At 44.0% G+C, this 24,624-nt stretch overlaps 2 long non-coding RNA genes across 2 annotated transcripts in view; one reads left to right on the forward strand and one right to left on the reverse strand.

Moving 5' to 3' along the window:
• The first annotated feature begins 1,553 nt into the window (after positions 1–1,553).
• LOC138923649 (uncharacterized) lies at positions 1,554–9,042 on the forward strand. Its single transcript, XR_011437566.1, has 3 exons — positions 1,554–7,223; positions 7,747–7,841; positions 8,367–9,042. It is a non-coding gene; the product is annotated as an uncharacterized lncRNA (long non-coding RNA).
• Positions 9,043–17,789: 8,747 nt separating this feature from the next.
• LOC111772903 (uncharacterized) overlaps positions 17,790–24,624 on the reverse strand; it is a 41,797-nt gene continuing 34,962 nt past the window's right edge. Inside the window, exon 5 of the long non-coding RNA XR_011437567.1 lies at positions 17,790–17,948. This is a non-coding gene — a long non-coding RNA (uncharacterized lncRNA). The remainder of the gene's footprint in view (positions 17,949–24,624) is intronic.

Here is a 24,624-nt window from a genome sequence, read left to right on the forward strand (position 1 = left end):
ACACTGTTGTGCAACCATCATCACCATCCACCTTCAGAACTTTTTCATCTTGCCCAATTGAAATTTCGTACACATTAAATAGAAACTCCTCATTCTTCCCTCCCTCCCCCCAGGCCCTGACACCTGCCATTCTACTTTCTGTCTCTATGAATTTTACTACTCTATGTACCTCATAAAAGGGGAATCATACAGTTTTTGTCCTTTTGTGACTGGCTTATTTCACTTAGCATAATGTCTTCAAGGTTCATCCGCATTATAGCATGTGTCAGAATTTCCTTCTTTCTGAGTCTGAATAATATTCCATTGTATGTATGTACCATTTTATCTATTTATTCATTGATGGACACTGGGTTGCTTCTACCTTTTGACTATTGTCAATAACACTGCTACGAACATGGGTATACAAGTATCCATTTGAGTCCCTGCTTTTATTTCTTTTGGGTACATATCCAGAAGTGGAGTTGCTGGATCATATGGTAATTCTATGTTTAACTTCTTGAGGAATCACCGAACCATATGCCCTACTGGCTGCCCCATTTTACATTCCCACCAGGAATGCACAAGGGTTCCAATGAGAAACTAAACTTTTATTAGTCAGAGAATCCATCCTTCAGAGGAAATGTTCCAGGAAGCTCTATATGCAGAAGACATTAGAGTGGATTGTTCCAGAAGCACTGAAGGTGAGGAGCCCAACAACCTCAACCAGGATCTCCGTGGAACAAAATGAAAACTGGATAAGACATTCTCTAAGTCTCCCTCACGAGTTAAGCATCCGTTATTCTACGTTCGTGTGACATATTGAGCAGCCAAGAGGTGCAAGGCATATTAGATTTACTTCTGCATTACCTGGTCCACAAAGGATTTGAGGAAATATGCAAAACCTCATACAATAGAAGAGGATAAAACACATAGTCGAGAGTATCAGGGCACAGAAAGGTGGGAGGGATACCTTTGAGGTCTATGAGTAGATACCGCCTCTGCCCACAGGCTATTTCAGTCTGAGTCCTGAAGGTGAAGGAATGTTGGAGAAGTCTGGGGGAGATTGCTCTATGGATTTGTGGACTCTCCAGAGACAGAGGAAGCCAAATTTTATAATATATGTACCTTCACCCAAAGCCACATTGCAAGACTCAAAGAATAAAGAGAGCAAGGATCTGTTTTGAGCAGATCAAAAACATGTTGAGGAAGCAAAGTTGGTGCTTCTAAGAATGGACTCAAATCATAAATCCCAGGTTTAAATCTTAGCTCCACTGCCTGTTAATCCAGGGCAAAACACTTAACTTCTTTAAGCCTCCCTTTTCCCACATGTAAAATGAGGGTGCTGATAGCGTTTGCTGTGAGGATTGAGAGAGACAATGCATGTCAGACACTGAGTCCGGGGCCTGGCATAGTGAGCTGTCAGTACGTGGTAGCTACTCTTACTGGAATTCTATTTCAGAGGTGCCCATGCCATGTCTTTCTTGTTCGTCCCTCTGTTCCCAGCACTTGGCAGAGTGCTGGCTCATAGTAGGTGTTGAATGAATATTCGTTGGCTTGAATCGATGTAACCATCTTTCCTGTTTGACGTGCCCTGTGCCACACTCCTTCTGACGGTGGTAAGTGACAGGGTTGAAAAGCATGAGGTCAGGCTACTTAAAGGCGTCACCCACAAGGTAACACCCAGAGACTAAATGCTCATGGGCTTTGGTGAAATTCAAGCTGTGGAATGCACACGACCGTGACTGGCCAGGTTGAGGCCTTCTGCCGTGCTTTCCTTCGCGTCCTCCCTCCTAAAAGGAATGCGTCTTGCCTATTCCAGCAAAAGATGTAAAATGATAAACTAGATAATAAATTAGGACAGGAGAGATATCAGCCCTGCAAACTTCATTTCAATTCAACTGCTACTTATTGAATATTTAACATGCACATGTTTAAGGCTCTTTGCTGGGCACCATAGGATATTCGAAGTTTAGCGAGAAGGCACCTCTTCTTTCTGAGTATGCACTTTCTAATAAATGGGTGGCACATGGATATGGTAGTATAAGAAAAATGTGAATGATACAGGAAATGACAGAAGGGAGAAATCACACAGTTGCAATTGTCTAGACATGTCTCCCAAGGGAGCTGACTTTTTAGATAGTCTTTGAACTTGGTACCATGGGGGATGTGGGGAGCAGAGAGAAATGGAAGGTTTTAGAGGCAGGAGGAATGATGGGAGTAAGAGGCATGGAGCAGAAAAGTGTACAGTGCTCAGCAATCAGTGAGTCACCTATTTTAGATGGACAATAAATACATGTAGAAGAATATGTCTAGAAAAAGGGTTTTGAGGGTCGTGAAGGTTTAGATGAGGATTTATAGGGAAAGGGGAGCAACTGAGAGATTTTGAGCAGAGAAATGGTGTGATCAGATTGGTATTAGGGTGTATAAATCTTTTCAAATTAGCGTTTTTGTGTTCTTTGGATAAATGTCCAGAAGTGGAACAGCTGGATCATATGGTAGTTCTATTTTTAATTTTTTGAGGAACCTTCATACTGTTTTCTATAGTGGCTGCACCAATTTACATTCCCACCGGCAGTGTATGAGGGTTCCCTTTTCTCCACGTCCTCTCCAATATTTACTATTTCTTGTCTTTTTGATAATAGCCATTTTGACGAGTGTGAGGTGACATCTCATTGTGGTTTTGATTTGCATTTCCTTAATATTAGTGATGTTGAACACCTTTTCATATACCTGTTTACCATCTGTATGTCTTCTTTGGAAAAATGTCTGTTCACATCCTCTGCTCATTTTTAAATCTGGTTGTTGTATGAGTTCTTTTGGGTATTTTGGATACTAACCCCTTTTTAGACATACGATTTACAAATATCTTCTCCCATTTGGTAGGTTGTCTTTTCATTTTGTTGTGATTTCCTTTGCTGTGAAGAAGCTTTTTAGTTTGATGTTGTCTCATTTGTATGTTTTTGCTTTTGTTTCCCTTGCTGAGGAGACATATCCAACAAGCTATTGCTAGGACCAACCTGAAAGAGTGTACTGCCTATGTTTTTTTCTAGGAGTTTTATGGTTGTGCACCATTATTTACAATAGTCAGGATATGGAAGCAACCTAAGTGCCCATCAACTGATGAATGGATAAAGAAGATGTGGTATATATACACCATAGAATACTTCTCAGCCATAAAAATGATGAAACCTTGCTATTTGCAACAACATGGATGGATCTTGAGAGTATTACGCTAAGTGAAGTAAGTCACATGGAGAAAGACAAATACCATATGATTTCACTCATATGTGGAAGATAAACAAACAAAACAAAACAAATGACAAAACAAACCAAAAACAGACTCATAGAAGCAGACAACAGATTGGTGGTTACCAGAAAGGAATGAGGGTTGGGGGAGGGCAAAAAGGATAAAAGGGGTCAATTATATGGTGACAGATGGAAACTACACTTTTGGTGAGCACACTGTACCATAGACAGATGTTGAATTATAATGTTGTATACCTGAGACCTATACAGTGTTACCTGAATTAAAAAAAAACGACTGGTATTGGGGAAGATTAAACTGGCAGTGGTTTGTGAAATGAATGGAGGTGGAGAAACACAGAAAGCAGGGTAGGGCTTAGGGACAGTTGAAGTAGATCAGGGCAGAAATGACAAACAAGGGTGTTGGCAGCAGCAACGGCTAAGAGGGGCCTATCGGAGAGGCTTTGCTGAGGTCGCTACTATAGGACTTAAGATTCAGTTGCCTTATTTTACTTTGAGAAAAAATGAAGCATGGCTATTTCATCTTCCTCAAATCAGCTCTCACAACCTTCCAGTGAACAGACCCCAGGCTGGGAAGCAAAGTGTGGACCCAGGGTCTGTTGGTTGGCAGAGGGGCTTGGAGAACTGGAAGCATCTCTCATTCTCCCTGGTTTTCCATGTGCTTTCCCCCAATTCACAGCCTCAGAGGAAAGAGCTAGCTGAGCGAGATCTGAGAAGGAAGCTTCCCCGCCGTGTGCCAGACCCTCAGTTCTGCTGGGACTGCCCTAGTCGGCTTGGCAACCTCGTCTGTGATAACAAGCACATAGTGCAGCAGTCACGCATCCCTTGGAATGTGACAAAGACAAAGCTTATTAGTTTGTGTTCCTAGCCTATTGTCCTTTCTCCTCTCCAAACCTCCACCAGCTAAAGAGAATTTTTTCTTTATTGCTCAGCTTCTCCTTCTCCCCTCCTCCTGAAGGAGCATTCTGTCTACTGTTTCTATGTTTTTTTTATGATATAGAAATAGGGAGAGAGAAATCAGACTGGACAGATAGGAGGAAAAGGGGTAAAATTCTTAACTGCTCAGTCAGTTCCAGGATTACCCTTTGCTGTGTAAAATTGAGGTCATGGGCTAATTAGACAAGATCCTAAAGAATGAAGCCAGAAGACCAGGTCAACCTAAATCATAAGGAGCTAAGAGACAAGTAGAGAAAAAAGAAAATGAAAAATAGTCTGGTCTGGGTTTCAGGGAAAATTTGAAAGGGAGACTTGGCAAATGAAAGGCTCCGAGACGCAAAATAGGTTGCTGTTGAGTGTGGAATGAATCTCTTTTCAGGCTAATTAAATGTTGGAATTTATGTTTTGGTTGTTCAATATTTTTAATGTTTTGTTTTAATGTCATACCACGCTGAGACTGGACAACATCATATCCCAGTTTATATTTGGGTTATAGAAAAGCATAACGGTTAACAGCAGAAATTCTGGAACCAAACTCTTGGATCTCAAGTCCTATTCCTACCCCTTAGCAGCTGTGTGACTTTTGGCAAATTGCTTACTTCTCTGTGACTCAGTTGCTTTGCCTGTAAAATGAGTTAACAAGAGTATCCACTTCAGAGATTGTTGTGAGGATTAAATGGGTTGATATTTGTGAAGCTCATGTAAAGCCTGGCATGTAGTTAGTACTATACAAGCATTAATGATTAGTAGTACAGGAAAAGTTAAGGTCATAACTTAACTTAATGAAATGTTAACATTTTTCTGCCTTGGTTCAACCCAGATGGTGAAGACAATTGTCAGAGAAGCATTCTTCTCAGCAAAACAGATCCTAAGTTTGCCGAAAGAAAGGAGGTTCTAGGCAGTTGTGGTAGGTAGATTTCTAAAATGAACCCCAGTGATTCTCACTTCTGGGTATTCATACCCTTGTATAATCCTCACCCCGTGAGTGTGGGCTGGACCTGGTGACTTGTCTGTAACTCATAGAACATAGCAATAATGACAAGATGTCCCTTTCATGATTAGGTTACAAAAGGTTGTGACTTTGATCTTGCCACAGACGCTCTCTCTTGCTGGCTTTGATGATGCAAACTGCCTTGATGGAGAGGCCCATGTGGCAAAGAAGGGAGGGAAGCGTGTGGCCAACAGCCCGCAGAGAATTGAGGCCCTCAATCCCACAGCCCGTGAGGAACTACCGACAACCACTGAGTGAGTTGGAAATGGATCCTGCCTCAGTTGAAACTTGAGAGACCCTGAAGCAGAGATCCCAGCGAAGCCATGTCCAGATTCCTAACCCTAGAAACTGTGGGATAATAAATGTGTGTTGTTTTAAACTATTAAGTTTTAGAGTAATTTGTTACATAGTCATAGATAACAATATAGCGATGTACCCAAGTAGGAACTTGGAGACTGAATTAGGGGTAGTCACCTAGCTCTAGGACTTTAGGGTGGAAGTCGGGGAAGGCTTAAGGATGAGAGCCACAATATAAGGAATACCCTACGGCGAGCACTGATCCACCACACCCCCGGTCTGTGTGGGAGGAGAGCAGCTCAGGCTGAGCCCTTCAGGACAGGCGGCTGAGGCTGTCCCAGTGCTTCCTGTTCAGGTGCAGAACAGTCTGGGACACTTAGTTCTCATCTTGTGTCACTGACTGTTTGAGTGGTACTCTTCTGGAAATGCCTCCTTGTCTTTATGACACCACTTCATTCGTTTGCTTATTCATTCTTGCAATAACAGTGAGCCGGAAAATTCTGCGTGATATGGATGCACCAAGAACAAGAAGAAATGGATCTCACACAGTTTATAATTTCTTCTGGCTTTGTTCCTATCTTTTTTTTTCTTTTTTCCCCTTAGGAAGATTAGCCCTGAGCTAACATCTGCTGCCCATCCTCCTCTTTTTGCTGAGGAAGACTGGCCCTGAGCTAACATCCGTGCCCATCTTCCTCCACTTTATATGTGGGATGCCTACCACAGCATGACTTGCCAAGCAGTGCCATGTCCGCACCCGGGATCTGAACTGGCAAATGCCAGGCCGCTGAAGTGGACCGTGCAAACTTAACCACTGTGCCACTGGGCCGGCCCCTGTTCCTATCCTTTTAACTGCTCCTTTGACTCCTTCACTGGGTGACTTTTGTTTACACACTCCTGAAGGCCTGACATTCTCCATGGCATCATCCTTGTCCCTCTTTTCTTCTCACTTTACATGTCCACCTGAAAGATTCCAGGCTTCATGTATCACCTGTGTACTGATGATGCTGAATCCACATCTCCAGCTCAGAACTCTCTCTGAGTGCCAGGCCATACATCCAACTGTACATGCTACTTATATCCCATTGACTCTTCAAGCTCAAAGACAAAAATTAAGCTCATTTCCTCTACCCTTCCCCTTTCCTGTCCTGCCCAAACCTTCCTTTTCTCCAACATTTCCTCTCCTAAATAACAGCACCATCATCCACCCAGACAGAATACGACTGTCATCCAAATTCTTTTCTCCTGATCTCCCCTTTTCTCCTCCGACCTCAGTAAGTCTTATAGATTTTACCTCCTAAATATCCATTTCCTCTTCTCCACCATCTCTGTCCTGGGTCTATTTTAAGCTTGTATCTTCTTTTATCAGATCTGATGCACAAACCCTTACATTGATTTTCCTGTCTCTATGGTCACTCCCTCTGCTTCATCCTTCACACTCGTGCCAGCCTGATGTTCTAACTACTGGACTATATAGTTCTGTCTCCAGCCCTACAATGGCTCCCCATGGTCCACAGGGTGAAGCCTGTATTCATTAGCTTAGGATTTGCAACCCTTCATGATGTGCCTCTGGTCACTTCTCGGCCTCATCTCCAGATCCTTCTGCACGCTAACTCTATGCTCTAGCCGTATGATTGCCAGTCTTTCTGCCGTGTGGCTTGCTCTCGCTTACTTGGAAGTCCCTCCCGATCTTGCCTACCAGGTGAACTCCAAGTCATCCTTCAAGACTGAGCTTCAAATGTTTCTTTGACTTCCTCAGGTAGGCTTGATGTCCCCTACTGTCCTCTGCATTACCTTTATTGTAGCTCTTTGCGTACCTTATTTGCATTCAATTGTCCCGTGTCAGTGTTTCTTGCTTGTCTGTGAGCTCCTTGAAGGCAGAAACTCTGTTTCTGTCTTCAATTCCAGTACTTGGCCTTCACTAGGCATCCAGTGAAAGTTTGCTGAATGAATAAGTAATGAATGAACAAATGAATCGACTGGTCGTTGAAGGGCTGAATCTGCAGGTGGAGAGATAAATGGGCTCAGGCATGGGGAGTTCTAGAAGAACAGGGGAAGTGGAGCTATTCCTTTCCATTCTCAGGGCCTGCAGCCCAGGCTTGTGTTCATCACTTTATACAGATACACCTGCCATAAGACTTCTAATGTAGCGAAGTCAGCCCAGAAGGTATAAATCACACAAAGTCAAAACTAACCCCTTGAGGATCCCTTATAACGCCTCTGAAGTACATGTAGAGATACCATTTCTCAATCCAGGACATCTGGTTTTCTCTCCGGCATAGGAACAGATCTATTTCTTCAGCTGAGAACCAAATGAAGCAGTTGGCTCGCATTCAGGGGCCCTGTTGAAAGAAAAATGATTATCACACTCATCATGGTAAGATGCTCGTTACTGTGAGAAACAGGAGGAAACTGAGACTGAATGAGGGACCTGCTGACTCTCAGCCACCTCCCCTACTCCAGCCACCCAGATCCCAAGCCCACCTCCTGACATCAAAGCCCCCCTGCCCAAGCCTGGCCCGTCCTTACCAATCCAACCACACGCCCTGCTCCTCTCAAGAGGTACTCTCTGCTCAAGTGAGGTCAGCTTTCTCCCTGATTTCTACTCCAAACTCTTTCCCACCCTTCTGCCTTTGCTCAAGCTGTGCACTCTGACAGGATGACTGCATTATTCTCCTTCCTTTATTCAAATCTCACCAACGGGTCAAAGCCCTGCTCATTTCAACCTCTCCAAAGGTTCATATCTCCCCATGCCCATGCTGATCTCTCCCATTTCTGAGTTCCTGTTGCCCTTAGGGTCAGGACCAGGCATTTAAGTTCAGCCTTTACCGTTGGTGTACAGAGCCTTTTCCATGGCTGGGACTTTTGCAGTCTACTGACAAATATCTGTATCTCTTTGTAGAAGGGTATTGAGAAATCAAGAAGAGTAGATGATTAGACGGACTGACAAGGACTACACAGCTGCAAGACTCTGTAGCAACTGAAACTCTCATACACTGCTGGTGGGAGTGAAAACTGTTTGGCAATACCTATTAAAGCTAAGTATTTATAAATCCTTTGACCCAGCATTTCCATTCTTGAGTATACACCTGAGAAAAAGGAGTACTTATGTCCACCAAAAGACCTGTACAAGCATGTTCATAACAGTTTTATGCATAATAGCTAAAAATTGGAAATAATTCAACTGTCAATAGATTGGATAAGAGTTTATACAATGGAATGTTACACAGCAATGAAAAAGAATAAACTACTGCTACACACAACAACATGGATGAATCTTACAACATAATGTTGAGTGAAAGAAGCCAAACACAAAAGAGCATATACTATATGATTCCATTTATACGAAGTTCAAGCACAGGCAAATTATCTATGGTGTTAGAGATCAGAGTAGTGGTTATCTTTGGGGAGTTATGACTGGGAAGAGGCACAAGGGAGACTTTGAGGGTTCTGAAAATATTTAAATATTGATTTGGGTGGTGATTACCCAACTGTGTATATAAAAAATTATCAAGCTGTACACTTAAGATTGGTACACTTCACTGTCTTTAAGTCATACCTCAATAAAGAGTTTTTAAAAAGAAGAGTATGTTGTATATATCTGTTACTTTTGCTATCCAGCATTTATTTATTCCTTTCTTAAAGTAATTTCACCCTGACTTACCAGTGGTCTTTGCCCTCAGGGAGTATACATGAGGCTGATATATCTGTCACATGATCCAAGGCTGGCCAATCCGAGTTTTCCACACTCTGGCCACAGTAATTGGTTCACAGATGGACATGTGATTTAAGCCAAACCAATGAACTTCAAACCCAGAACTTTTTAAAGAAATACAAGCATATGTGTATATTTACAAGAAGCTGAGAGGTTCTCTGGACACACGTCAACTGCCTGTTGTTAGATCTAGCTCCTCAGAGGGAAAAGAACACAAAAAAGACCTAATTCTCACAGTTTCCGTATTGAAGCTGTTGCCTGACTCCGAGGAACAACTCCCTCCTGTGTCCGTCCCTCACTTGCCTGGAGGTTGTTGTCTCCCTGGTGAAGTGGACATGAGTAGAAAGGGTATGGTTCTGGGTTTGTCAGATGTCCTCCATGCGGACTCAAGGATCATGTGACCACAACCTAGCTGCAAGAGTGGCTGGGCAATCTAGGAGCACTGAAACAAACACATTTGGTGGCTCACATCACATCCCTTTGGCCACCTCTGATCTCAGCCATGGCTAAGTGGACTGTCATCTTACGTGAGGCCAGACGCTGTTCTCACTGACAGCATCCCTCCTCTCATGTGAGATCCAGTCCCTCAGCATTCTGCCCAAGGGCCTTCTCTAACACCTTGGGCCTCTGCTCAGCCCATAGGTAAGAATACCCCAAAAGTGCAGGAGAGTTAATGTCCTTTACAGCAACTCCCAACCACTGGGGAATGGAAGCTAGTGGGTAAATTCTATCACCTTTAGGTAAATAGCTGTAGGAGGCCTTCTGTACCTCGTCACCTTGACATCACACTATCCTTCTTGACATCACACTCCCCCTTCCCTCACTCCCGCCTCAGGTGACCTCTCCTTAGTGAACCACCTGTACCAAGTGCTTCTGTCAGACTCTGCTTTCGGGGGAACCCAAACTAAGACAAGAGCTCATGAAAAATCTAGGGAGCACCAACTCTTCTCAGACAGCAGGCTGCAGGGCTATATTTGTCAACTTACGGTAAGGAAAGGTTTGGAGATGTGAGACCCTATTGCAGAATTACAAGCTGAGGCCTCAGGGGTTTTGCAGAGCCCTTGGGAGAGACAGCAGTTCCAGAACATCTTTGCCTCCCGCCTTCACGGATACATCTTGGATTTTATTTCAAAGTCATTTCAGATTCCCATTTGTCATCTTATTGGCTTATGTTAGAGCAGATTTTTGCTGGGAGGGCAGTCCAGGCCTTAGTTCCTTCATGTAAATGGCAGTGGCATCTTGTATTCTGTTGCTTTTCTTTTCTGACAAGATGATGTGACCGTGTGGCTTTAATTTTTGCATAAGTTTATGCTCTCATTTCACCCCCAATCTGTGACAAATCTGGTTGACACATATAAAGTTTAATAATTATTACTTAGGCGTAATCTAACTGCCAAGTCATGCCTCAAAGATAATTCAGATCCCATAGTTATCTGATTGGGCCTAGATGTTTCTGGACTTCAGCCAGCACATTTGTAAATTTGGATCTCACCAAGTCAGTGGTGGTTAAATAGCTACTTCTTGGTAGGGGGTTCAGAATTTCTCTGATGAAAAAAAAGCAATGATAGGAACATATACTTAGCTCTCAGTGCCAGCCCCACTCATGTCGCCGATCCCTGTAGCACCCTGGCAAGGTGGTAGTCACGATCTTCCCTTTACAGCCAAGGAAGCAGGAAGCTCAGAGATCCTCGGTGACATCACAGGCCCAAGGTCACACTGCAAGTGCATTGACAAAGTGGAGATTTGAATGTGGATCCAGTTGACTCAAGATTTCTTGCTTCTTTCTCTGTGTGTCCTACTGATATATCTCTAAGTAAGAGAGTCTGTGAGGAAAAGGGGAAGGAATGAAATCAATCATGAGATCAGAGCATCTCAGATTTGGAAGGAACCTTACGTGTCATCTAGTCCCATCTGTGGACAAGACACGTGAGTCCCTCCTGCAGATATGCGGCCAGGTCAAAGATCTGGGCAGGTGGTGGTGGTGGAGCGGGGAGCAATTGTGTAATAAAAGAACAACGTGTGCCTGCTTTCCCTGCTTTTATCATAGCCTTGAGTCTTGTGTGTGTGTCTGTGTGACTGTGTGTGTGCGCGTGCACACAATAAAATACACATAACAAAAAAGTCACCATTTATTTTATTTTATTTTTGGTGAGGAATGTTGGCCCTGAGCTAACATCTGTTGCCAATCTTCCTCTTTCTGCTCAAGGAAGATAGTCACTGAGCTAACATCTGTACCCATCTTCCTCTATATTTTATATGTGGGACACCGCCACAGCACGGCTTGATGAGTGGTGTGTAGGTTCATGCCCAGTATCTGAATCTGCAAACCCTGGGCCACTGAAGCAGTGTGCAAACTTAACCACTATGCCACCAGGCCAGCCCCAAAAGTCACCATTCTGAAGTATACAATTCAGTGGCATTTAGTACAGTCACAATGTTGTGCAACCCACCATCACTATTTAGTACCAGAACATTTTCATCATCCCAAAAGGAAACCTTGCATCCATTAAGAAGTCATTCTCCATTTCCCTCTTCTCTCAATCCTTAGTAACCACTGCTTTCTCTCTATGGATTTGCTTATTTTGGACATTTCAGACAAATGGATCATACAATATGTGGCCTTTCTTGTCTGGCTGTTTTCACTTGGTATAATATTTTCAAGGTTCACCAATATTGTAGCATTTATCAGTACTTCATTTCTTTTTTTCCTTCTGTTTTTGTTGAGGAAGATTGGCCCTGAGCTAACATCCATGACAATCTTCCTCTACTCTGCACATGGGACACTGACACAGCATGGCTTGATGAGCGGTGTGTAGGTCCACACTCAGGATCCGAACCCACGAACCCCGGGCCACCAAAGTGGAGCCAGCAAACTTAACCACTACACCACCAGGCTGGCCTTGTCTTTATACGGCTTTCTTGAACATATTTTCATCATAGTCTTAAAATATTAACTAATTGTCACTTGAAAGATAGTCCTTTTTGAGAATGTAATCAAAGGGCACAGTTGTTCCCCTGGGATCATGTAGCCACCCTTCTCCTACATGCAGGGTCATCTAGTCTCTTCTTTGTGTCCAGGCTCCACGACAAAAGGAAGCTTTCTGTTCTGCTACAAAAATATGTGCAAAGAAAACTATAAAATTTTATTGAGAGTTGTGAAGGAGTTGAGTAAGTGATAAGACAAAATCTGTTCCTAGATAAGAATATTAAGTAAAGAGATTAATTCTTCTTAAATGGATTTATAAGTTTAATGCAATTCCAATCAAAATATCACAATAAGAATTTTTTTTGTAACTTGACATTATCTCAAAATTAGTCTGGAAGAGTATACAGTTTAGAATATCAAAGAAAGTTCTGAAAAAAGATAACCCTGAAGGGGCTAGGCATTTTGAAAGGTAAAACTAATTTAAAGTTACAGTGATTCAAACAGTATATTAATAACTCTGGAATAAACTAGTAGTTCGGTGGAACTATCTAGATTAGAAATAGTCAAACTCAAATGGACATTCTCTCAACACCATCTCCAATTCTTCCATCTGTCTCCTTTGGTTATCCCTGTAGACCTGTTTTTTCAACCTCATCAAAACCTTGAATCCCTGACCCTCTGCTTCTTACCATCTGTCCCCACCTGTTCATCTCTTGTCTTCGCTTCTTCCCCAACCTAATAGAGATTCCATCTTTCATCATCTCAGCAATTCTTTGCTCGTACTTTCAACTTCCTTGCTCCATTTCCCTTCCATTTTACCCTGTGGCAACACCCCAAAACAAATCAAACAAACAGACAAACTTGGGTCTAGTGATTCGAAAGAGACACAGAGGGGTTATACTAGGTCGAACAGTGTCCTCCCCAAATTCACGTCCACCTAGAACTTCAGAAAGTTCCTTATTTGGAAATAGGGTGTTTGCATACGTAATTAGTTAAGGTGAGATCGTACCGGATGAGAGTGGGTCCTAACTCCAATGACTGGTTTCCTTATAAGAAGGCCATGTGAAGACAGAGAGCCACAGAGACATACACAGAGGGAATAAGACCGTGTGAAGATGGAGGCAGAAATTGGAGCGATATGTCTACAAGCCAAGGAGCCCCAGTGATTGCTGGGAACCACAAGAAGCTAGGAAGGGGCAGGGAAGCATTCTCCCCTAGAGCTGACATCTTGATTTTAGACTTCTAGCTGCCAAACCGTGAGACAATATGTTTGTGTTGTTTTAAGCCACCTCGTTTGTCGTAATTTGTTACAGCAGCCCTAGCAAACTAGTATAGGAGGTTCTAGGATGCTGGGTATGCAAGCACCTTCATTGTGTGCCTCCATCAAGCTCTATACAAGGTATGCGCTCTTCTATGTGTATGTTACACTTTAATTAAAAGTAAAAACAAAAGTAAAAACTAATAAATAAATCCTCACTCCTCTTTATCTGAACCCGTACCTGTGCTGTTCAGTGCTAGAGAAACTCTCCCAACCTCAGCCAGTGGTGCCTGTCTCTGTGGGGCTCCTGCACTGCCACCCATCCTTCCATATGTCTCTGAGAAGAGCTTTCTCTTGCTTTCCATGGGGCTATTTCAAAGTTCTCCTCTCTCCTCAAAATTCCACGAGTGTATTGCCTCTTTCACTGTCATCACACGACCTTGCCTCCAACGTCTCAGTGAAAGACGTCACTTGAAGAGGACTCTATAGTGACCTGCCATTCCTCCTACACATCTCCCACTTTTCCTCTTTCCCTCCAGCTAAAATGGAAGAGCTTTCCTTCCTCCTGCTAAGGACCATTCTGTTCTCTGGGTCCCATCTCTTCTCGCCTCTGAAAAGACCTCACTCTTTTGCCATGTTCTCATATTTATAAATAACTATGCTCTCTCTTTGGCTAAACATAAAGACCTCACCAATCCCTTCTCACCCCATCCCTTGGAGATTCTGAAATGTTTTCCCTAGCAAGATGTGCTCTGGCGCCCTTTTGAGCATACGCTCTCTTCTCTGAGTCTCACTAGGTAAGAAGAACCTGCGAAGCGTCACTTCGGGTTGTTGGCATCATGTTAATGTTAGGCGCACGTTGCGTATTGTTTCCCGAATGCGGCAGGTAATACATTGAACCTTTGTCCTGGTGTTCCTGTTATCCTCTCCCAGCCCCACATGTAGGCAGCGAGGCACTTTGTTTTGTTGTCTCACAGAAGAAATGACACAGCAGAATGTAAATAACAAAGGAAGCTCATTTTTGGCTTTGGAGTTTCAAAATCCCAGGCCTGGGGGCAAACACAATGAATTAAGAATATAAAAAATCCAGGCTACCCCGACAGAGTAGATAAAAATTCTGTGCCCTGAGGAGTGAAAAGAGTTATAGGGGCTGGGGCCACAAAGAAAGCTCGAAGTCCAGAGGGCCAGGGTGGGGGATGCTGTGGAGGCTGCCCACATCCCCCTTCAGGACTGAACACTCATTCTGTCTAGTTTCCAGGAGTGTTGACTGCTGACGGCTCTCACCTCAGTCTTCTGCAGAAATTGCGAGGCTCTGCCTTGCCCAAGCTTATGGCCCCTCCCTGGAGAACACCAGTAATAATGATTCTTCTATGCGGAAGAACAAAGGTCCGCCCCCTTGTCTCAACTGAGGATAACTCTGAGGGGCCATCCACCTTCAGAGCTCCCTGAGGAATTGGTGGAGGCCTCTGCTGCAGCTGCACCCAGCTCAGTCCCTCCCTCTGCCCGATCGGCGCTGTTGTTCCCCAAAGTCCAACTGGCTCTAACTTCTTGCACACAAATATTTACCTACCTAAAAAAGTTGTTCAGATGGGGCCCTGACACTTCCTGGGAAGACACACATGAAAACTGAAGAATAGAAGGACCCAGAGAGGCCCCCCGAGTTCCTGCCGCTCAGCCCAGCGCAGGGGAGGAGAGGGGAAATGAGGTGCAGCGTATGGAGGTTAAGGCGCGAGTCCGCCTCAGTGTTTCCCACAGGCCCGAGCTTCTGTCAGAACAGCACAGGAGCGTCGCTGTGGTCAGGAGGGTCCCAGAGGTGGCCCTGGCAGACAGAGGACCTGAAGAGGCCTCAGGTTGGCACCTGCATGGACCCAGCACTGAAGAGCAGATGGGAACGAGGGCATCTCAGAAGGTGCCACCATGACGGTCAGTGACACTGGGCACCCAATCACAGCTCTCTCCTTGAAATCTGGATACTGTCCATGCCCCTCACCCCGAACTTCCTCAGGGAAAGGCGATCAGGCTGGGAACGGGCGGAAATCTCCCTCGCATAGGCTATACAATCTTATTTATCAAACCTCCAAGTGACCTTCAAGCCAATAATCAAAACAAAAATAAGCAATAGATTGGGGGAAATATTCCGCAAATATGAAGACAAAGGATTGCAATTTGCAATATGAGGAGTCCATACAAACAGGCAAGAAAATCACAAAGACTCCAAGTGGGGAGGGGGAGGGGAGGACTAGGCACCAAACTGTTGTAGTGAGTATCTTGGGCCGTGCGGGTGGAATAATGGAGGATTTCCACACTTCCGTAATGTTCAAATTATTACAAACTGTAAAAATGTATTAATAATAAAAGTCAAGGTTTTATTGAGTGTTTGCTGCCAGACACTCTGCTCTGTTATTTGCAGGCATTACCTCATCCAGCTATCTCAATTGTCTTTTAAGCAAGTTCTATCATTTTCCTTGTGGGAGGAAAATGAGGCCCAGGAGAGGATGAGCATGACACCGTAAGTGGTGGAGTTAGGATTCAAACCCAGAGCCTGAGTCTACTGCCACGAACTTGACCAGCATGTTATATCGGCATATATGTTTTTTTAAACAATCTTTTTTTTTTTTTTGAGGAAGATTAGCCCTGAGCTAACATCTGCCACAGCAGCATACTTTACGTAGTACGTTATATATATGTGTGTATGTGTGCGTTTTAGTTTTCAGTTAAAATATTTATGAGGACAATCGCAAACATTAAAAATGTCAACGAGATAACGTTACCTGGTGACCCACGAAATGTGACTATACTGTGATTTATGATGTTCTATGTGCAGAACACGCATCTCTGAAGAGGCTGTAATCACGGTATGCGTGATGATGATCTTTCTTCTTTATTTGTCAAAGTGAAAAAAGTATCAAGCATAAGCTGAGGGTTGAACTCATTCATACCTGGTTCAGGTGTCCAAGCTGGATCAGCTCCTTCCTCTTCCTATGTCACCACCCTGGCTCATCATGTCATGCCATCATTGTTGGTATCATTGTTTGCCTCCCCAAACAACACTATGAATTCATGAGGGAACTGAGGATCAGAGAGGTGAAGTATCTTGGCCAAGGCCACACAGCTAGGAAGAAGTAACGTATGGACTTGAACCCAAGATTTTCCAGATATGACCCTAGTTTTTTCTGACTTCTGTTATAGTTGCTTTTTCCACTCTATCCTTCTACTTCTTTCTCTATCCAGGAATCACACCTATTTTTTACTTTATTTATTTTGTGTGTGTGATGAAGGTTGTCCCTGAGCTAACATCTGTGCCCATCTTCCTCTATTTTTTGTATGTGGGATGCCACCACAGCATGGCTTGACGAGCAGTGTGTAGGTCTGCACTCGGGGTCCAAACCCACGAACCCTGGACCACTGAAGTGGAGTGTGCAAATTTAATCTCTACACCATTGGGCTGGCCCCTGCAACATATTTTTTTAAATACATATTTTTTATTTTGGCATAAGTTTAGACTGATAGTTGCAAAGGTAGTACAGAGGGTTCTATATTCTCTTCACCCTGTTTGCCCTAATGTTAACATCTTTCATTATCTATGGTACCTTTGTCAAAATTAAGAAATTACTATTACTATATTATTAACCAAACTCCAGACTTTATTCAGATTTCACCAGTTTTTCCACCAATATTCTTTTTCTTTTCCAGGAGCCAATCCAAGAGGCTACATTCAGTTGAAACTCATTTTTCTTTCCTACACTAAAAACATCAAAACCCACTGTTTAATTCCAATGGAAAACACTGCACAATTCTGACTGTGGCTTTCCGAGTCTGCTCAAAGAACTTTTTGCCTTTTTAATGACCATCCCCAGGAATATGCAGTCTAGTCAGCTCTTTTGAGTACAAGGAACAGAGAAACCCTCAAACTGGCTTAAGGAAGGTCGAGGAGAGAGGCCATGGGAACACATGGACAGAAAGCAAAGAATCAAGGACAGCCAGAGCCGTGAGGAATGGAGGCTATTCTCTCAAGCTTGTCTCTGAGTTTCTTTCTCTCTCTTCTTTGCTTCCCTCTGCCCCTCTTTTTTCTTCTCTCTCCTAAGCTAGTTCCTCTGCTTAACTGTCCTACACGCACCCACATTGACCACCTTGGCCCACAATCCACGTAGTTTAGTGTGTGCCATCAACCGTAACGTCACTCTGCTTAGATTCCAGCTCACACATTCCAGCCAATTCCTAAGTCACATGGCTGCTAGTCAGTTAATGGATGGTGGTAAAACTTGGGTCTATTTTCCATCCTAATCAATCTTGAAATATATCTATCATAACTTTTTTGTTATTGTGAACAAAAACCAGTTTATCTGTGATGAAAGTTATCACTGATTTTTGACAATAGCATTCTTAGGATCCATTTATAAAAAATTGGAGGACGGAGATCATCAAAATTAAATTTTTATTGTTGAGGGGAACTAGAAGAGCATAAAATCTCTAGGCATTATTCAATACAGGGTTGCAGAGACTCTGTCTCAAAAGGTTTTGGACAAACTGCATGAAATCCAAACATTTCCCAGAACTTCAGTGGAAACAGAATTCAGCTAATTGCCTAGAAAAGAAAGTACACAGTTAATCCAAATCTACTAATTAACCTAATAGAACACACTGACTCTGGATGGCTTTTTCCCCTTTGGGAGAAGAAAAAATAACCCTGTTTATAAGCTGACATTTCCTTAGACTGAAATTACTACAGTTCTTCAGGGATTTTAGGTTTCAATCAACAACGCAAAAGTTCCGTGCACGCACGTACACGCCCTGTTCCCCCACTGACACCTTCCATCCTTCCTCTCTTCCTTCTCCTTCCTTTCTCTCTCCCTCTCTCCTTCCCTTCCATCATTCCTACCACAGACACTTATTAAATACCTACTCCATGCCACAAACCGTTAGGCCTTGATGAAATAGCAGTTAACAAAAAGTAGTGAAAGGGTTCAGATTACATCACCCCAAAATATGCTTCTTTGGCATATTGATTATTTTGAGCTAAAGGCACTTGAAAAACAACAGGTACAAGAAGGGCATTCTGACCTCCCCTTTTCTTCCTGAAAACAGGAGATGGAACTCTCATGTGAAAGATGCCCTCCGTATACTAGGAGGAAAAGAACATTCTTATCACCAGAGCTGGGGAGTCGAGGCCGAGAGAAACCTGTACAAACAGATCTTGTTAAAATAATTCTTGTCTGGGGTCTGGCCCCGTGGCTGAGTGGTTAAGTTCGCGTGCTCCGCTTCAGCGGCCCAGGGTTTCATCGGTTCGAATCCTGGGCGCGGATATGGCACCGCTCATGGAGCCACACTGAGACAGCGTCCCACATGCCACAACTAGAAGGACCCACAAATAAGAATACACAACTATGTACCTGGGGGCTTTGGGGAGAAAAAGGAAAAAAATAAAATCTTAAAAAAATAATAATAATTCTTATCTTCCTTTAGCCTCCCTGTATCTTTCAGTTACTTTCCCACAATTTGCACCCTTCATTTAACCTAGTACGTAAGCACTTAGGCCTAGAAATTTCTTTGAGTCTTCATTTTCCTGTGAGAACTCCCATGTACACATAAAACTTTATCGAAATAAAATTTTTATGCGTTTCTTCCATTAATCTGTTAAGACAGTCCCAAGTGGAAACCCTAAGAGAGCAGGGAAGAAATTTTACCTCCTCTACAGTAGTAAATAAATAAAATAGAATGTTAGATGTGTAATATGCTTTGGGGAAATACAGAGCAAGGGAGAAGTCAGTGAGTACTCATGAGGGGCACTATAATTTAATAAAGGGTTGGGGGGCTGGCCCGGTGGCATAATGGTTAAGTTTGCACACCCTGCTTTGGCGGCCTGGGGTTCGCAGGTTTTGATTGTGGGCATGGACCTAGCACCACTCATCAGGCTACGCTGTGGCAGTGTCACATAGAAAATAGAGGAAAGACTGCACAGATGTTAGCTCAGTGACAATCTTCTTCAAGCCAAAAGAGGAAGATTGGCAGTAGATGCTACCTCAGGGCCTATCTTCTTCACAAGAAAAAAAAAAGAAGGGTCAGGGAAGCCTCATTATAAGGTGATATTTGAGTAAAGACAGAAGCAGGGGAGGGAGGAAGCCTTGCAGATAATTGCAAAAGCAAATGAAAAAGTTCTGCTGGTGGAGTGTGCCTGGAAGTTTGGGCAAACAACAAGGATCAGGGCTGGGATTAGGGGAGGGGAATTGTGCAAACACAGGGTAGAATCCTGTCTTCCTTCTGAAGTTTTATATTTTGTATACCATAGATTTTTTGGCACTAATTGTGATATTACATTAAAATGTTGTTTATATTGGTTACTGAGTTTTTGGCACCTCAAGGCTAGTGCCTCACGAGCTTCACTCTAGTCCAGGCCCTGGAGCTGATGTAGGGGTGAGGGGGTGAGTAGGGAGGGTGGTAGGAAAGGATGTCAGAGAGAAGGCGAGATGGGATTCTGAGGAGCTTGGCTTTTACTCTGAGTAGGATGGGAAGTCTCTGGAGGGCTGTGTTCGTTTTCTTATTGCTGCCCTAACAAGTTACCCCCAAATTAGTGGCTTCAACGACACAAATCTGCATCTTACAGTTATACAGATTGGAGGTCCGACACGAGTCCACCAGGCTGAAGTCAAGCTGTTGGCAGGAGTGTGTTCCTTACCGAAAGCGCCATGGGAGACTCTGTTTCCTGCTCATTCGGTTTGTTAGCAGAATTCAGTTCCGTGCAGTTGCAGGACTGAGGTCCCCTTATCCTTGCTGTTGGCTTGCGGCCCCTCCCTCCACTTTCAAAGCCAGCTGTCTCTCTGACCCATTTTTCTGCCTCTCTCTTCCACTTTTAAACTCGCGTGATTAGATTGGGCCCACTTGGTAACCCAGGATCATCTCCCCATCTCAAGATGCACATCCTAAGCACATCTGCAAACTCCCTTTGGCAGCGTGAGATAACGCGTTCATAGGCTCTGGGGATGAGGGCGTGGACATCTTTGGGGACCCATTATTCTGCCCACCTCGAGGGCTTTGAGCAATGGAGCAATGATCACTCTAGATGTTCTGTTGAAAACAGCTGCGGGGGGAGGGGCAGGCAGGACAAGAGAAGAAACAGGGAAACTGATAAAGAGGCTAATGCAATAACTCAGGGGAGAAATGATGGTGGCTTGGACCAGGGAGGGGCTGCGGAGGAGAGAGACGAGGTTGGACAAGGTGATGGCAGGTTTGATGTGTGGCTTGGCTGGGCTACAGTCCTCAGTTATTCAGTCAAACACTAACCTGGGTGTTGCCGTGAGGATATTTTCTAGATGTGATTAAACTCTCTAATCAGTTGACTTTAAGTAAGAGACATTATCCTAGATTCAGGGTGGACCTGAATCAATTAGTTGAAAGGCCTTATGCCAGAGCTGAGGGTTCCTTGATGAGGAAGTAAATCTGCCACGGGGGCAGGTTCAAATCCTACCTGAGAGCTCCCACCTGCCTTTCCTAAGGGCCCACCCTATGGATTTCGGACTCGCCTCACCAGCCCCCACAATTATGTACGCCAGTTCCTCATGATAAATCTCTTAATATGTATCTCCTGCTGGTTCTGTTTCTCTTGCTGAGCCATCTGTAGATATAGATAATGTATTTTGTGATTTACATTGTTATAGATATGGATACTCACTGATATAGATACTGAATAAATTTTGAAAGTGGAGCCAAGAGGATATGCTGGTGGACTGGAAGTGGGGTGTGAGAAAGAGAAGACTCATGGATGATTCCAAAGTTTTCACCCTGAGCAGCTGGAAGGATGGCTCCCTTGTCTCCTTCTAAGGTGGGAATCACTCTACTGTTAAAGCCACTCAGTGGCTTCAAGTGACAGTGAGGGAAGACGCCCCATTGCCCCCCAAAAAACCCCTTTCAGAGGGAGGACGTGACAGGCAGGAACGGGCGGGTGAGCCTGGCTGGCCCTGAGGTAAGCAGCCTCCACCCCAAGGGGGGAAATAGGGAAGAAAGTCACTGCCGTGCTCCATGCCACTCATCCAGAAATATTGTGGTTTTCCATCGCATTCTGGAAGAGCAGATCTTTTTCCCGTTCTCTCCTGTGAACCCCACCTCCCCTGCTGGTCTACGCTCTGTGGGAACCAGTTAGCTGAACCCTGAGCCCAAAACAAGCAAGGAGAGCTGAATAGAGACTTTATGAATAAATGTTGCTCTGTCGGCTTCTTTTTCCCTTGTGAAGGAACAGGGTGTGCTTGAAAGTAGAAAGTGAGCTGAGTGTTTTTTGTTTTTTTTAAAAAAAACCTTCCTGGAAGGCAGAAAAGAAAGAGGAAAAAAGGGAAAGAACAGCATTTATTTGACACTTGTACTGCTTTGGTTAACACAGTGGTTGGGCCCCTGACCCCTCTCCAGGCCTCTCAACCTGGCACTGAATAAAATTGAGGAAATGAAAGGAACTTTTCCACAAGACAGGCAGCTCAGACAGACGCTGAGGTGGCAGAGGTGTGTGGCACCAGCCCATATGCAGAGGTCTCCATTTCCTCCTACCTTCCAGAATGCAGGCACCAGCGCTCCGCAAACCAACAGTCCTGTTCACACAAACCTCAACGGCACATCAGCTCTTCACCAAGACTCTGAAACCTCCACCCCTCAAGGCGACAGAGTGGGCTCCTCGGTTTGTAGCTCAGTTATTGCCAATATAGGTGTTTGAGGGGCTGTCTGATAAAGAAGTCAATAGAGCGTCTTTAATCTGAAGGATCCCGATATGTGCTTCTCATACAAATGGCAAAAGATTCCATACCAGGAAGTACTTTGTTAAGCCAGCTGGTTTCCAGAGCCTTCTTCCTCCCTCTCCCTCTATTCTAGATTGGACTATCTGTCAAGAGTCAGAACTGGATCCTTCCGCCCAGAGAAGCATCAGGTGTTTGTTTTTCCTTCAGAAGCCAAGTGCTCAATTTTCAGGTGGACTTCGAGTGGTTTCTTCAGAGTCTCTGCTTTCTCTCCATCTGAAACACTCACTGCTGAGGGAAAGTTGGACAAGGTCCTTATTGCCTCAGATCCACAAGGCAAAGAGAGTGAAATATTTTTGTCCCACCGCCCTCTGCCCTTGGTCTCTACAGGAAAGGGAAAAAGCCCGAGGACTCTCGTTTGGCATGAAAACAGGCACCACACAAGACTTTTGTGAGGATTAAATAACTTGGGCCAAAGTATTTTGGAAGCTGCCAAGGGCTCCACAGATGAGCTATACCGAAGGATTGGCTGAAAGCTGCCCTAGGTTGACAAGCGTAATGCAGATGTAAGAAGCTGAAACAGCCTCTGCAGTCCCTGACAAGGGATGGACAATCGTGGGTTGATGGGAAAAGGAGTCACCCCAGAGAAGAAGACAAGAAGACGATCTTGGCCCAGCAAAAAAGCTAAAAAGGGGGAGAAATACGAGTGGCACAGTGAAAAATGATAGTGATGTAAGGGGATCTGTGGGTTTTCCCCATTTCTGTTGGCTAAGGCTATAGATGATGAGGGACACACTCAGTGCTGAGGGCACACCCCAGAGGCCTATGGGAAAATCAACCCTGAGGAGTCCTTGCCACCTCTGTCTCAGTGCATGGGGTGAAGGACATCCAGAGCATGGGATCTGGGGAGTGTAGGGAATTTTGGCTTCTCTGTGGTGTTTCCAGACAAAAGATTTGTTACTTTCTGTTAGTTTAAATTTCTTTTCTGATGACACTGTGGTATGCATGCTAGCAAGAGGGCTGAGCTGGCCATCGCTGTCCCACATTTCAGCTATTTCCAGAAGTGATTGGCAAAGGAAAATGTAGGTGGAAAGTGTGACAGCAAATTGCCTTGGAAATGTGCAGCAGGGTGCAATCCTGGGGAGGATGAAAACAAACCTAACATAAATTGATTGATGACTTTCTGCAGACCAGGAACCATTCTAAGTATTTTATATGTATTAGCTCATTTGATCCTCAATACAAACCTACGAGGCAGGATGATTACTTTCCCCATTTAATGGATGAGGAAGCTGACGCACAGAGAAATTAAGTAACTTGCCCAAGATCACAAAGGTAAAGCCAGGTTTCGAACTCAGACTGCCTAACTGCATAATCTGCCATTAAGTGGATATAGAATATTTCCCTAGCCTGTCTCCAATTAGAAAATGGGGCAATAACATGCTACATAATAATAGCAAGGGCAAGAGGCATTTGTTTTAACTAGGGTGGCTTATAAACATATGGCATTACAGCTTAGAATGTTAAAATGCTTTGGCTGCTGCGTCAGTAAGGGTGATTTTGGCTGCAAGTAACAGACTACCCAACCAAAATTAGTTAAACAGTAAGGACATTGATTATTTCACATAGCAATAAGTCTGTCCAACGTTAGAGGATTGGATCAATGACATACTCAAGGATGCAGGTATTTTCCATCTCTTGGCTCTGCATTGCTCAGTATATCAACCATGCCTCCCTCATACTCACAGATGGCTGCAGCAGTTTCAGGCATCATATATCAACAAGATCAGATCCAGTGAAGAACGAGTTTCCATAGGACCTTCAGCATACTTTGCAGGTGAATTGGACTAAATTGGGTCTCGTATCTATAAGCTAGCTGCAAGGTAAGCTGAGAATGTGAGTAGCTAGAATTCACAGCTCTATAGAAAGGACAAGCTCCTCCAGCAAGCAAGAAGAAGGTGGGATGAGGGGTGTGGTGTCACTGATCTGACAACCTACTTAGCATTTTTATATTTTGCTTTTGTCTACCTCCAAGGTATAGATGCACAAAAGACAGATCAAGGTTACAATTTAATGCAAATTGCTGCATCATGACAAAAAAATCCCAAAGCCAGCTGCAGACATGTTTCTGACCTGAGGCTGGCCTTAAGATCTACACAGCTTGAAATATCCACTTCTGATGCCAGCTACATGATTCTCTGCAGAGATTATGCCAACGCTGAAACTCCACCTGCTCCAGCATCCCCAGGGTGTAATGGGTGGTGGCAGTCCAGGGTCCCCGAGTTTGGTCTTATCCTACCCCCTCCCCCCCCCCATTTAGAAAGGATCTCTGTGTCTCTCTCTTTTACTCTTTAATCTCTTATTCTGCTCACGCTAAAGAAAGAGATGACCAGTGTGGGAAAGACTTAAATTGAGTCATTTCCTCTGAATAGAATTTTTGTAAAATACTAGAAATGAAGCTCCTGATGGCCACCAGAACGAAGTGCTATTTCCAGCAGTAGAGTGACAGGACTCGTGCCCATTAGAATTAAGTCCAGCTGCAACAGGGAC

Source organism: Equus caballus, chromosome 3, assembly GCF_041296265.1.
Source record: "Equus caballus isolate H_3958 breed thoroughbred chromosome 3, TB-T2T, whole genome shotgun sequence".
Taxonomy (NCBI): Eukaryota; Metazoa; Chordata; class Mammalia; order Perissodactyla; family Equidae; genus Equus; species Equus caballus.